At 34.6% G+C, this 16,283-nt stretch overlaps 1 long non-coding RNA gene and 1 pseudogene across 4 annotated transcripts in view; one reads left to right on the top strand and one right to left on the bottom strand.

The window, feature by feature from the left end:
- Positions 1–16,283, top strand: part of LOC115286439 — a 444,475-nt gene that overhangs the window by 111,202 nt on the left and 316,990 nt on the right. The window lies entirely within an intron of this gene.
- Positions 3,228–3,356, bottom strand: LOC115288885 (annotated as a pseudogene).

Genomic DNA, 16,283 nt, shown 5'->3' with positions numbered 1-16,283 from the left:
TTATGAAAGAGATTGAAGAAGACACCAAGAAATGGAAAAACATTCCCTGTTCATGGATCGGAAGAATAAACATTGTGAAAATGTCATTACTACCCAAAGCAATCTACACATTCAATGCAATCCCCATCAAAATTGCACCAACATTCTTCTCAAAGCTAGAACAAACTATCCTCAAATTCGTATGGAACCACAAAAGACCTCGGATAGCCAAAGTCATATTGAAGAAGAAAACCAAAACGGGAGGCATCACAATCCCAGACTTTAGCCTCTACTACAAAGCTGTTTTTTATTTATTTTTGAGAGACAGAGAGAGACAGTACAAGCAGGGTAGGGTCAGAGAGAGAGGGAGACACAGAATCTGAAACAGGCTCCAGGCTCTGAGCTAGCTGTCAGCACCCCTGGATAGAGCCTTTTACAAGACCTCTTTTGTTCTCTCTTTCTTTTTCCTTCTCATATTCATACACACATGAACACACACATGCTTATATCATGTTAGACAAAATATTTATTTGAACTATTATTAGATGTAACAGATATTTATTTAAATATTAGATATATTTATACCTAAGTATTTAAATATGAATACATATATATGCATGTGTACATATACATACATATATAAGTTTATAGCCTATCTATAAATTATTAGTGCAAATGTATACATCTATATATGCACATACACTTATATGTGTTGTAATGTATCTATAGATATAAATATAGATCTGTTTTTTTCCTATGTCATCCTGCCTCCCACTTCCTTCCATTCCCCTACTGTACTATGTATCCACCTAATGCATCTGATTATATGTCTTTAAATATCTACGTATTTGTGAGAACACATACTGTGTGACTGATGTAGTAGTGATGGTGGTGGGGATGATGGTGTGTGTGTTTACTTTGAGTAGAAATCACTATGGCACTTATGCTGTATAATTGTGTTTTATTTTATTTTAAAAATTTAGTCATGTTGCCAGTCTTCTACATAAATCTGTAGGTTCTAACTGCTGCATAATATGCCATAAAGTACCTACACACTTCTTCCCTGTAATAATGAATCTTCATTTGCATCCAGTTTCTCATTCCTATAAAACAGATTATAACGGATATTTTTCTATATAAACTTAAGTTTGTTTGTGAATTTCTGTAATATGCATCTAGAAAAGTTTGTCATTGAATAGGCAGAAGTTTAATTTCACTAAATGCTGCCAATGCAATCTTCTTATTTCTACCTATCATTCCATTCACTTGTTTTGACAGTACATGTTCTTTAATTCTATTGGTTCCATTAGAATGACTATGCCAATACATGTTTCTCCCTTACTATTTGTGTAAATTTCTCTTTGGTTATGTACTGTTTTTATCCCACACCATGTATTTGTAGCTTCTCATATATAAAATAATTTATTATAGGATAAATCTTTGATTTAACGATTTACATAAAGATAACTTTAACCTAGAAAAGTATCTTAAAATATATCAGAAACGTTTTTTGGAAAGTTACAATCTAATGCAGTAAAAATACATTTTCTCTCAATAATATCCCTGATTTCACTTCATTTAGACCGTGTATTTCTAAATGAACTCTTAAGAATTGATTTCTGTAATATTTTAAATTCACTAAAAAATAAATATAATGAGTTGTTATTCCAATGGAAAGGTCATTTGAACATTTTCTTTGAGGCAAAATTACAAATTAACTAAATTATTTTAGGATCTGTGACTTTAAGATATGTTTTCCCTTGACACCTTAATTATATCCAGAAAAGTCAATAGCATTCTAATAATGCCTCAGTGTTTTAAAGTTAATTGTGTTATTTTACCTCATTACATCCTTCCCATTGGTATAATTTGGTAATGTACCACATTCAATATGATATACTTTTTTGCTTTGTTTCTGAAATATTTAGAGACAGCAAAATGATAAGATTATTATGTTTTTTCAATTTTTAACTTTCATTAATTCTAAACACTATATTACTTTCCTAGAGATAATCAAAACTAGTTATATTTTGATTAAATGGGATAAATCTCATATATCTAATTATTCTAAGTGATAAACATTAGAGTTTAATAATGTGAATCATTCATCTAAATAAAAAAGCAATCTTTAATCTTCTAAGGAAAAAGCAATCATCATATCCATGTTCTATTTTAGCACACTAATTTCATTTACTAAAAGCAACCATTAAATATTTAGAAAGCGTGTAGGATATTTCTTAACAGATTTGAGTCATGCACATACTCTCCAATATAGATTTGATTCAAGACTATAATTCACACAATTGTTTGAAAACTTCACTGACTTTTTCATATGCTAAAAACTTAATTGTAATTATGTTGGAAATATTTGTATTCATGGGAGGGTATTAGAATATACTAACATTTGTAAATTATTCTACTGAATCAGAGAAAGATGAAAGACAACAGTTGAAGACTTCTAGTTTACAAGGAAAATAATACAACAGTGTATTTCAGCAGGAAGTTAAAAAAGAAACCCCACATTATCACCTGTGATCTATGTATCAATCCCCACAACTCCCCCAACTTTTTCTTTTAAATGATGATAATATTGTATATTTCTGGGATGGTATAAGATTAGTTTGAAAAAAAAGGAGGAATAGACATACATATTTTATATTGTCATAAAGTTTACAGATATTTTTAAAATGTATTTATTTTGTGACAAAGAAAAGGGGGAGGGAGGAGCAGAGACACAGGGAGAGAGAATCCCAAGCAGGCTTTGCACTGTCAGTGCAGAGCCCAACATGGGGCTCCGTTTCATGAACTGTTAGATCATGACCTGAGCTAACACCAAGAGTAGGTCATTCAACCAACTGAGCCATCCAGGCACTACGTAAGATTTTATTTTTAAGTAAAAGATACAGCATCAAATATTGCAAAGATTTAACCCAATTATGGAGATACAATTTTCTAAAGGATTGAATAAGAAAAATGTAGGTATGTAGATTTATAACACACTAGAAAAATGTAGGTATGTAGATTTATAACACACTAGAAAAATGTAGGTATATAGGTATGTAGATTTATAACACACTAGAAAAATGTAGGTATGTAGGTATGTAGATTTATGACACACTAGGGAATTTAATGAATATGTAAAAGTTGTTTTTAAAACCCTTAAATATATAATAGATTTTGGTTTAAAAATTTAGTTCTATTTCTAGAAATATCATAACATTAGGTGAAAAAGGAACATTGATAAATTTAAGGGATACATTTTAAGATACTCAATTTTGTAATGTATTCTTTTTTAAAAAATGATCTGCTTAAACAGTATTTTAAACTGATAAGAACAGATACTACACTTGATCTTAGCCAATAGGCCGAGAAGCGATGAACAGTATTTTAAAAGTACAATTGTAACAGAATTATTTGTTAGTTTACATTTCTATTTGCAAGTGGAATAGTGGAATAGAAATATCAATTCAAAAGAGAAAAGGAACCAAGCAAAATGTCTGACTCCTAAGGAGAACATTTTTTATTGTCTTATATAGGTATGGATATCAAATCACAATTATATATAGATATATAGATATAATAGTGGCTTATATTAATATATAAAATTAGTATAAAATTGCTAATGTACTTAATATATATTTTGCATGTCTATGTAAACAAACTACTATACAACGTGGTATTATACATATATACATATGTTAAATGGATTCATTTAAAAATGTTATCAAATATTTATTTTACATTTTGTAGTGATAAAATATTGATATCTAATTAAAATTGCTTGAGGTTCTACATAGTTTTTAAATGTATTTAATTTATTTCTTTGTTTAATCTTTTAGTGTTTGTTAGTTTTGAGAGATACAGAGAGCAAGCAGGGGAGGGGTGGAGAGAGATGGAGACAGAATCTGAAGCAGGCTTCAGGCTCTGACCTGTCAGCATAGATCCTGACACTGGGCTCAAATTCACAGACCAGAGATCATGACCTGAGCTGAAGTTGGCCACTTAACCAACTGAGCCACCTGGGTGCTCCAAGTTTTCTTTTAAAGAAATATTACAAGAAAGAGAATTTTTGTAGAGAAAGAGAGTGAACTAGTGCAATAGATGCATCTCACATGTGTCCATGTATAGATACAATGTATACATAAATATATGTTTGGGGCACCTGGGTGGCTCAGTCAGTTAAGTGTCCAACTCTTGATTTTGGCTCAGGTCATGATCTCATGGGTTCATGAATTCCAGCCCCGCGTCCAGCAGACTGTGTGCTGGCAGCATGGAGCCTGCTTGAGATTCTCTCACGTGCTCTGTCTCTGCCCCCCACCCCACTTTTATGCGATCTCACTCTCTCGCTCTCTGTCTCTCCCTCTCTCTCTCAAAATAAATAAGCTTGAAGAAAATATGTACATGTATTTATATTTAAAGTTGACAAACATTCAAATTCAATCATTAGTTTGTATATCAGTAAGTCTCTGGATTCCTGAAAATCCCTCTGTACTTGTAATTGATATGTACTTATATAACGGATACAGCTTACACTTGGAGACCGGTCCAGGTCCTCTGTTTTTACCATTTCTTTATGCCACTTCTGCTACTTGTCTCTTTTGCTTTCCATGGCCAGATCAGTATCTTGAGTCTTTCTGAAGACTGGTCTTGAGCAAATGTTGCTGTTTTGCCTTCAAGGGCAGAGAGAGTCAGTATAGTTGGGTTTATTCCCAATTCACAATTCATTCAACTTTGACCTTGGATATATTCAAGTATATGGAAAGTTATCTTCCCTTTTTTAAATAGACACAACCCTAAGGCATAATTTACACTCTCAGGATCCCCATTCAAGATCAGATTGAAGCCACTCTCCCTGTGATTTTACCTAAATTGTACTCTTTCTTGGCTTCTTCCCCTTCCTTGTCCTTCTTCCTACATTCTTCTACTGGCAGCTCCTGCATATAATTTTTAAATAAATGATTTTCTCGGAAACACACTCCTCAGATCTGCTTTCTTAAGGACTCAGCTTAATATGATGAGTGTCATGAAATGATGAAAACGTAGTTCCCTAATTTACTATCCTGATTGAAGTGTTTAAAGGTGCTACAAAGGGAAAAAATCATATCCTACATATTTCTTAATAAATTAAGTTAGATTTAAGTAGGACCAGTATCAGGAGTAGGCTAGTGAAACGCTTACCTCAGAGGCAAAAATTTAAGTTAGTGAAACCTCAGTAATTAAGTAATACTTTAATGTAATATTTAAAAAGTGAAAATTAATATAAAAATCTATGATGTAAGAATGATTTACATTTTAATTAAAGAGAGGATCAATATTAGTGATTATTTCCTTTTGCTTCAGTCACCAATATGGTTTGACATGACTGGGTACTCTGTGTTCAAAAAATATTAAAAACAAACAAGGCGGAAGGCGAAGGAGGGTGATGGTCATGGAGGAGGGCACTTGTGGGGAAGAGCACTGGGTGTTATATGGAAACTAACTTGGTAATAAACTATTTAATAAAAAATATTTAAATATAAAAAATAAAGCGACACAAGAAAGATATAATAAAGAGCAGAAATCAATGAAGTTGGAAATAGAAGAACAATAGAAACACAGAAACAAAATGAGTTTTTTTAAAAGAGTTGATAAACTTTTAGTAAAACAGGAAAAGACAGAAGAGAAGGACCTACATTTCCAGTATCAGAAATGAAGGGAGTAACTATCATTACTATACAACAACACCATATAAATAAATTTGACAAATTAAAAGACTTAGACCAAAACCAAAAAAAAAAAAAAACAAAAACCACAGATGACCAAAACTCACCCAAGGTAAAATAGATAATCAGAATAGTATTCAACTATTGAAATATATCGAATTGGTAGTTTAAAAGCTTACAATAAAGAAAACTTGAAGTCCACATAATTTTATTAGAGAACTCTACCAAATATTTAAAGAATGAATACCAACTCTATAAAACTCTTACCAGAAAAATTAATAGGAGCCAAAACTTATCATTTTTAAAATATAAAATGCTAGCATTACCCTAATACCAACACCAGCAAAGGCAACACACACACACATACACACAGAAAAAAGAAAAGTGAAAAGAAAAACTACAGACCAGATCTCATGAAAATACAACATTATGATCCTGGACAAAATACTTCAAATCCAATCCATTATATTATACAGCATGATTGAGTGAAATTAATTCTGAGAATTCAGGACCGATTCAATATTTAAAAATTCATCAATATAATCTGTCATATTAACAAAATAAAGACAACTTCATTAGAAATTTATTTTTTGCCTGGTAAACAATACTCATTAAAAGTAAAAGAGTAAAAGTTCTGAAATTATTGAGAAATTAATTAATTTGATTTACAGACTGGACTCGTTTGACAATTATTATTTTTATGTTTTGTTTTTTAACAGCTCAAGCTAGTGTGAAAGAAATAAGACATTTTAAAATTGTCACTGAGTAAAGCATAAAATTTATTAAATAACTTGTTTCTTTTCTTAATTTAATATTGTGTACTATATGGGAAAATTAAGAGTATTCTGTATAATATAGATATACTTTTTTGCAGAATTATAATTATAAGCATTTCTATCTGGACTATATTTGCATGATATCAAAATAGATAATATTTTTACCCAATTAATACACAGATAGTAGATCTATACTCTGTATTTCCCAAGAAATGCTTCCATTTGACAACTATAATTATGTTCTTGACTTGCTGAGTTTAAAAAAGTCTAGTGATGGGTGAGTTCCTGGCTTCTCAATTGGTAGAACATGCAACTCTTGATCTCAGGCATGGGTGTAAAGCTTACAAAAAAAAAAAAAAAAAAGGTTAAAATGGTCTAGTGAATCTTGGCAAATTGCTTTTTCAATTTTAAATAGAAGCCATATTCCATACATTTATCTGGGGTATGTAAGCATTTACAAAATTGCTTCTTTTGTGTGTTTAAGATTCAACATTGTTTATAAATGTCATTATTCTAAATTAACTTTATCATTAATATTGAGATAAATTGCTCAATGATAAATGCCATACTATTAAAATTAATTCAGATATATCTCTAAGAACAAAGAAAATGTGACCAATGAAGACATAAAAAAATGAAAATCTGAAATATGTGGCAGCACATTATTTTCTTTTTTAACAAATTATTTATTTATCTTGAGAGAGAAAAAAAGAGAGCAGGGAGGAGGAGAGAGAGAAAGAGAGATTCCCAAGCAGTTTCTGCATTCCCCGTATAGAGCCTGACACAGGGCGCAAACTCACAAACTGTGAGATCATTACCTGAGCTGAAATCAAGAATCAGACACTTACCTGACTGAGACACCCAGGTGCCCCAGTATTATTTTCTACATGTTGTTTACTGCCTGTTTAGTACCTGCCTACGGAATAGCCCAGTATTCTAATATTCATTGATGTTTCCATAATGTCCAATTATGTGTTAGATTTTTGAAATGTAAAATTGATTCACACATTCTGGAAGATAGAGTGGATGTGTGAGTCATCCAGTAAACTAGCCTAAAGAAGTCCGCCATCATCTTGACTTGAATATAAGGGAAAGTGTAGAGCTCTAAGGAATATATATCCATTATGCAGATAAATATACAGAAGTGATGTGTCCCCTGAGTGTGCCCAAGAACAGCGCTATCATGAAACCTAAACAGTCTTAGAACAAAGCCAGTTCATCTATTCAAAACCCATAATTATGCTAGTGAAGAAACTAAAGTCCAAAGAGGGTTGGCTTTTTAGCCTCTTCAGAAGAATCAAAAAGGTCTTTCAAGAAGCAGATGATTCACCTAAACTTCTTCATGTATCCTCACATTAAACCGTAGATTCCTTCTTACGTTTGCTTGTATATGCTGGGGATTCTCTATAAAACTAGCTTTGGAGTCATCTTAGCAAAGCAAGTTTTGGCTTTAAAAGCAGGATATGGGATAATTACAAAAGAAATAAGTTAACTTGGAAGCCATACTAATGAACCCTGTGTGAGACAAGAAAAGGTGAAACATCAGTCATATGGATTTCAAGGAGATATTGGAGGAGGGGTATAAGAATGGCCTGAATCCTGGATAAACAGGGTACAAAAAGGAGTTGAGAGATGCTCTGAAAGCACAGCTGAAGACACGTGTCTATAAGTGGTTCAGTTGTTCCATGAGGGCATATGAGGACCGTTAGTATTACCAGCTAGAATATCTTTGATCAATGTGATTTTGGAGCAAGACATGTGTTAGCAAGTAACAAGAAACGTCTTGTCATGATGCATGATTTTACATCAATCAAAGGCTGAATAGGAGAAAAGCTTTATGAATCTTACACATTTATAACCAAAATGACTTTGAATGCTGACTTAATATAAGTGATGGTAAGTTGGAACAAAAAATATCATTACCAATATGCTAAGTGTCACAGGAAATACATGCGGAGGCGTGAAACGCGAGAATTTTGTCCTGGAGTCTGGGAGGAGAAGAGTAAGATATTTCATCATGCACGCAGATGGAGAAATGATCATGAACCACTACAGTACTAGAGGGACCCTGGTCTGAACTAATTATGTATTTTTAGGTAGGTCACTATTATCCATAGGGATTTTCCTTTTAAAGCTAAGAAAAAATACGATAAAATCTAAGCTTTCATTTTTCCAAACACCCACTTACAGAGACATTCTAGGAGGTGCTAGTCTACCTTCTTATGCAAGGACTGTGCTGCCCCCTTCTGGAGAAAAGAAAATTCCATTCAGAAACTTAGGTCTTTCTCCCTCTTCAGGTACACAATGTTATCATACTATTCATTAGATAACAAACTATTCAGTTTATATTAGAAGTATTAAATGATTTAAAAAATCAGGAATCAAATTAAAAGACTAGATCCCATGGGCTTTTATTGGCCATTAGAGTATAAGGTCCATAGTGTATTCCCATTACCAAGAATAGTATCTGCAATGAAGTGGAAACTCCAATCGCATTTCAAAAATTTACATCCAATTTTAGTATTTTTTGTGGCTTCATATTGTGACATAATTCCAGCTCCTTGGTGTGGCATTAAAATTTCCCATTAATTTGATCCTAACCTGTCTTTTGAGCCATAACATCTGGGTAAGCACATCATCCAGGTTTTGCTTCAGTCTGGTTCTAGTATGTTTCCAATCATGTGTTTTTTGTTCTTACATATTCTCACAAGTAGTTCTTGTGAATGCATTCTCTTCTCTGTCCACTAGTCAAAAACGTTCTCATCTCATAAAATCAAAACCACAGACTAATTATTCTGCCAAATCTTTACCAGTGTTCCATATCAAAAGTTGTCTGTTTCTTCATACTGGTTTGATTTTTTTACATTATAGGAATTTATATTACCACACTTATATTTATATTATATGCCCTAAGGTTTCTTCTTGTTCACCTTGACAGATTTTTTTTCATATTTATCTTTGTATCTATATCTTCCACAAAATGCCTAATCCAGAATATGTCATTCAATAGAATAAATGTTGAGTATAATAAATCACAAAATCATAATAGTACTATTTCATATTCAAAGTGGGTTATCTGAGTTGGGATTATTCAGCAATGCAGATGGATTACAATATCTGATTGAATAAAGTCTAAAACACAGGGGGAAACATTAACAATTTTCACTAATTACAATCCAGGCAGCTAATGATAGTCATTAATCATAACATAAGTCTATAAAAATGTTAAATTCTGAAGCATATGCTCTGGTGTGTGTGTGTTTCTGTGTGTGTGTGTGTGTGTGTGTGTGTGTGTGTGTGTGTGTGTGTTAGACTGAATAATGACTCCCCAAGTGTTCATGCCCTAATCTTTGGAACCTGTAAATATATTACCTTACATGTTAAAAAAAAAAAAAAGGATTTTGTAGGTGTGATTAAGATTTTTGAGAAGGGGAGAGATTGTCCTGTATTATCCAAGCAAGTTTCATGTAATTATAAGCTCTTGTATAAGAGAAGCAAGAAGGTCAGTTGGAAGAAGAAGATGTGATGATGAAAGGTGAAGTTGGAAGCATTAAAATATAGAGAAGAGAGGGGGTTGCCTGGGTGGCTCAGTCTGGTGAGCGTCTAACTTTTGACTTCAGTGCATGTCTTGATCTCATAGTTTGTGGATTCAAGTCCCATGTCAGGCTCTGCACTGATAGCATGGAGGCTGCTTGGGATTCTCTCTCCCAATCTCTCTGCCCCTCCCTTGCTTGTGCACATGCTCTCTCTCAACATAAATAAATAAGCTTAAAAAAATAAAAATAAAAGGTGGAGAAAAAGGCCCTGATCCAAGGAATACAGGCTGGCCTCTGAAAACTGGAAAAAGCAAATAAATTAATTCTCCTGGAGCATTAGGAAGTAACATAGCCCTTATTTTTTTTAATTTTTTAAATGTTTTTTATTTATTTTTTTAATAGAGAGAGATAGTGTGAGAGGGGAGGGTCAAAGAGAGAGGGAGATACAGAATCTTAAGCCGTCTCCAGGCTCTGAGCTAGCTGTCAGCACAGAGCCTGATGCGGGGCTCGAACCCACAAACCGTGAGATCATGACCTGAACTGAAGCTGGAGCTTAACTGACTGAGCCACCCAGGTGCCCCTAACGTAGCCCTTAAAGGACACTGATTTTAACTAAATAAGACCTGTCTTAAAACGTGCAAACTCCAGAATTATAAGATAATAAATTCATGTGTTTCAAGGCACAAAATTTGTGTTGATAGGCAATTGGAAATCATTATAGGCTGTTTCTCAAGCATTTTATGCATATCAAGTCTATTATTATAACTACATAAACATGTTGATTGTGACATATATCTTAGGTTTTTCAGATTGAATATTACCATTGAACTATCATATAAATGTTAGGTCAATAAAAATAATTAAAAGTGATATGGAATATTTGGCCCTGGAATTGTGATACTGACTTTTTAAGTAAAATTTTGACTTAAAAAAGCTTGTAGAACAATTAAGTTGTGTCTCTGTATTTACCCATGGCAAATAACTGGTCTTCAATTATTTTACGCATTAATAGGCAAATTATTAGAAATTTACCTATAAATGCATAAAAAGATAGCCATTAACCTGAATTTAAAGTATTTGCTTATGCATTTTCAATCAGTTACAACTTTTACCACATATCTTAGGTATCTAAAAGCCAGTTGGAATACTCACCTACTGTTGCACAAAGAAATAACTCAAATGATATTTTTGCAAGCTTGAAGTTTTACTGGAGTACAAGATACATCTTAATGGACCACCATATTTTATAGTTCTCTCTATATTTTTACTACTTATACTTCAGTTGTGCGTGTGTGTGTGTGTGTGCATGTGTGTGTGATGTTTCAGATGGTATCAGACATTTGTAAGGATATTACTTTCTCTAAGTCTGAACTTTAAAATTTTAAATGTATTTTATGCTTTTATTGCTATGGGAGCAAAAGTTTTAACAAATAAATATCTTTATATAATTTGAGTCAAGCAAAAATGGCATTATATATATAGACTTTGGATTTAAAAATACTTTGGAGGACTTCTCTTTAGACATTTTAGAAACATAAGATAGAACGCTAAGTCATATGTAATATACCGCTTTAATATTAATAAATTATCTCCTCTTCACATCAGAGGTAGAGAATGAACCACTTCTAGCTACTGTCAAGCGACCTTTCTGGTAGTAGACTGCCCTCTTCTTTCAAAGAGATGAGGCGACCTCTCTAGAAAGGAGTGAGGGCTGCTCTCCAGAAAATCTTGAGAAGAATGAAGGAAGGGGACCCAAGAGAAAGTAAGACAGGATTCTTTCTTAGAGGATCAATGGTCCAAGGATGACAGTGTAGAGGATGAAACCTTTACATAAATAACGCTCAGCTCTGCCCTTGTTAAAGTGCTTGATTTGTTTAAAATAAATTTAACACACTAGTTATATTTGCTACTGCCAAAATCATCTTTACATATTTAACTTTTTCACTAATAACTTTCTATCATTCTAATTTAACTACTCAAAAATCCTCATAAGAAATAGTTTTTCTTTTATTTTTTTAAATTTATTTTTGGGAGACGGAGAGAGACAACACAAGCAGGGGAGGGTCAGAGAAAGAGAGAGAGACACAGAATCTGAAGCGGGCTCCAGGCTCTGAGCTGTCAGCACAGAGCCCAATGCGGGGCTCGAACCCATGAACCATGAGATCATGACCTCAGCCGAAGCCAGATGCTTAACCGACTGAGCCACCCATGCGCCACAGAAATATTTTTTTTCACTTCACTGAAACTTTTGGTGAATTCATTTCACCACCTTTTTGCTAATCAGTATATCTATTTTATAATTTCTTCTCATTTAATCTTAGGTTCCATAATTTATATTCTTTGTCCATTTTACTCATTATTTGCCTGAAAAAGTAATACTGTGTGTGTGTGTGTCTGTGTGTGTGTGTGTCTGTGTGTGTGTGTGTGTGTATCTTGCCTTTGCTATTTCTGCACGTGTAGAGCTGAGCACCCGTTAGGAAAATTACACAACCTGGCTGACTTAACATTTTTTGTGTAATTACAATCCTGAAACTCAGTGATGTCCTACAGTCCTGTCATCTTTCTTGCACATGTCATTGGGAAAATTTAAATAATTGTATGAAAAATCCCTCAATATTTCTATGGCTAATTCCAAAAATAAACCTATATTTGCACCCACCTACTCCTTCTTTCTTCATGTGTCCATGGAGAAGGTATGCCTCCTCTTCCTTAAGTCCAATATGTCTACATTTATTTATAGTTTTTTCCCCTTGTATTTTCAGGGGTTTTGTTCCTTTGCAATTATTTTTTCCTTTACTGCATTATAAGTTCTCTCTGTGTTCTACTTCATCATTCATTTAAAAAAAATTCCTAGTTCAACCTATTTTAAATGAACAAAATTGGATCCTGTGTAGAGAAACAAGTAAAACTAAACCAATGATCAAAACCTTCTTATTGGCTCTCACTAATTTGAGTACAATCCTGATACTTTATCTTGATCTGCAGGCACTACATGTTCTTGGACCCTGCTTGTATCTCTAATCTCCACTAATGTCGTTCTGTTCCCTACTCACTACATGTTTGCCACACAGCTTTTATATTCTTCAAACATGGAAATACTTTTACTAATGAACATTCCTGAGAGTTCCACTTGCTGCAAGCATCATAGTCATTCTGCAGTACACTGAACACCCAAGCATTCCTACTTTAAGTCTTCCTCTTCTCCTTTACTACTCTCCAAGGTGGGGTTCCTCTGGGCCAGGAATTTCTAGCAGTGGCTCTCTCACTTCAGGCCACACTTTGTCAGGATGTTCCTCACATGATGCCCCACTCACTCAGATCTGGTGGGGAAAAAACCCAGGAAAACCAGCTTATTTATCAATGTCATAATCCATGAGGCACTAGGTCTTTAGTGATGTCAGTCACACATTTGGTTATGGAAGCCAGGATTATTTATAATCCAATTTCCAATCTAATTAGTCATAAATAGAACATGGGATTTGGAGAGGGCAGCTGGCTTGTCCTGTGGTAAGAGAAGTGCAGAAAGAAAGGGGTATAAACCAAGTAAAGGTGAAGGAAGAGAATTCCTAAGCTTCCAGGGCGTCGAGAGATACCAGGGAATGCAGAAGTAGTAGCTTCAAGAAGTCAGTCTCCACCATCTCTTCCACTCAAACTGGTCTCTGTCATGTTGTAAGCATAAGGAATACCAAGAAGGACAAATTTATCACTCCCAGATTCAGATGGCTTTTAACATCAGTGCAACCAAAAGACAAAATAGGTTGTGGATGAGGAAAAGACATTTAGTGGGTTTCTAAGGTGTTTTTTTAATGTTTTTTTTTAATCAGAGAGAGAGAGTAAGAGAGAGGGAGAGGCAGAGAGAGAGAGGAAGACACAGAATCTGAAGCAAGCTATAGGCTCTGAGCTGACAGCACAGAGCCCAACGTGGGGCTCGAAGTCACAAACCATGAGATCATGACCTGAGCTGACGTTGGATGCTCCACTGACTGAGCCACTCAGATGCCCCTTTAGTGGGTTTCTAAATAGGACATCAGACAGCTCTCCAAAGTGACCTCTGTCTCTTTTAGGACCAGTACCCTATATGAGTGCACAATTTAGGATGTATCAAGCAATCGAAGGCAAATTACCAAGTACATGAAAAAGAGTGCTAGAGAAGTAATGTCTATTAAGAGAAACTCACTGAGAAAAAGTAGCATTAATTATGCTCATTACATTTTAGGAGAGCACATCGAGAACTAACAGGACTGGACATCAGACTTTGGGAAAGGAAATTAGATCCTTGACAAGTGGACTACGTGATTAGGTGAAGCACCAGCCACTCCCTTGTGGGGATCAGTTACTGGGCTCCAACAGCAGTGAGGCATTGCACACGCTTGGTGCCGGCCCTGCTGTATGTCACCTTTGATGACTGGAGGAACACCAGTCTATCCCCTCATGTGATCACGAGGCTGGTGCTAAGGATTTAGCTATAACCAGTTTCTGTGGAGCTTTTCAGGAGGCCAGTATATTTTAGGGAGACTCCAGCACACAGGGAAATTATTCCTGGACAAGTTAACCTTTACCTTCCCAGAGATTATCTCATCCCATTCATATAAAACCTAAAGGTCTTGGGTGGAAATACTGCAAATGAGTAAAAATATGTTGTGAGAACATGGACCTCCTAGGAAATGGAAGAGAATGAGGCAGTGAGTTAGTTGCAGAGTGACTGATAAGGCAACACAGTGCTAATGGAAATGGTCCAGTGAAAGCTCTAACACTGAAGGCAGAGTTAATAGTACCAACCTGTTATGTGACATGGCCAGTGAAAATGGAAACCATAGCAGCAATATCTAAGCATATTTTTAAGCTGTTAAAATACACACAGCAGAGTAATTGCTAATCTAGAATACCTACAGGTCAATTATAAAGAGAATTTATTTATGAGGAAGACTTATGGCAGAACCTCAAGGAAATAATCAGTACCCTAAACTTTCAAGGGTAAATGTGTATACACCAAAATAAGAACATCCAGTTAGCCTTCTTGACTTCTCAGACAGACTTCCTTTCCAGTACGTTGAGGTAGCTTCATGGTTTCAAATAACTAGGATACGGAGGGTGTGACATCATGCTGCCCTAGACATGATTTTGATATTGAAATCTGGACTCTCCAACTAAAACATGCTTAACAGGGGTGCTGGTGGCTCCGTTGGTTCAGCATCCAACTCTTGATTTCAGCACAAGTCATGACCTCAGAGTCCTGAGATCAAGCCCCACAATGGACTACGCTCACAGTGCGGAGCCGACTTGGGATTCTCTCTCTCTTCGTTGCTCTCCCTTCCTCCACTCTCTCTCTGTCTCTCTGACTCTCAAAATAAATAAACATTTAAAAATTTAAAAAATGCTTAACAAATGAGGGATTATTGTTATTATTATCATCATCATCACACAACATGTGATGAGCTCTGGAGATGGTGTTGTTGCAGTTAATTTAGTAATTCAATGAATTCTGGAAAAGTGCCAGTCTTTTCATCTTTGTTATTTTTAGTATGTTGGTTTTAAGCTTAAACTTGTAGTCTCCGGTGACATCAATGCCTATAAAGTTTCCAGGCATTTTGGCATCACACATTAAATGCCCAAAAGCCAGAAGTGGAAAAGAAAATACATTCCTTCATTGTGAACCTTTCTTAAACTAAGGAAATGCTTCAGGATCCACCAGTACATTTCCTCAGTTTTTATCCGTCAGAATTAACTCACAAGCTTCTCCTGAAAGCCAACACAAACAAGAAGAAAATTATGAAAATTTAAATTTTGCTATGCAGGTGTTTTTCCTGGCTGTCAAATACTTTAATCCACTAGAGATTCTTTTTAAAAAGAAGAAGGGCAGGGGCATCTGTGTGGCTTGGTTGGTTAAGCCTCCAATTCTTGATTTTGGCTCAAGTCCCTCCCTCCCCTTCCCCTTCTCTCTCAAAAGAAATAAATAGAAGAAGGGCAGAGGAATGAGACAAAGAGATAACAGAAGGGGTGGATTAAGGGATCACACGTTTCCACAGACTATTTCCGTGGTAAATCAATAGTATTTTCTGCATTTTTAAAAGCACGTGTTTTATTTTGTTTTAATATTTTGACTTAATAATCTGATTGCTTAATTTTTGTTCCTTTCATAAAAAGTAATCATCTTCACAGTGAGGCTGTCTTATCTCCTTTGAAATGACCACAATATCTGACATAACTATGCAGAGGGAAATTCCTCCAGAAGCTTGTACTTAGTATTTTAAAGTGATATACAGGTGTGCCTCATTTTGTACAAAATAGAG

This window comes from Suricata suricatta, chromosome 3 (genome assembly GCF_006229205.1).
Source record: "Suricata suricatta isolate VVHF042 chromosome 3, meerkat_22Aug2017_6uvM2_HiC, whole genome shotgun sequence".
NCBI classification, from domain to species: Eukaryota; Metazoa; Chordata; class Mammalia; order Carnivora; family Herpestidae; genus Suricata; species Suricata suricatta.
Note: the sequence above shows the minus strand (reverse complement) of the source record. Positions and strands in the feature narration are given on the sequence as shown.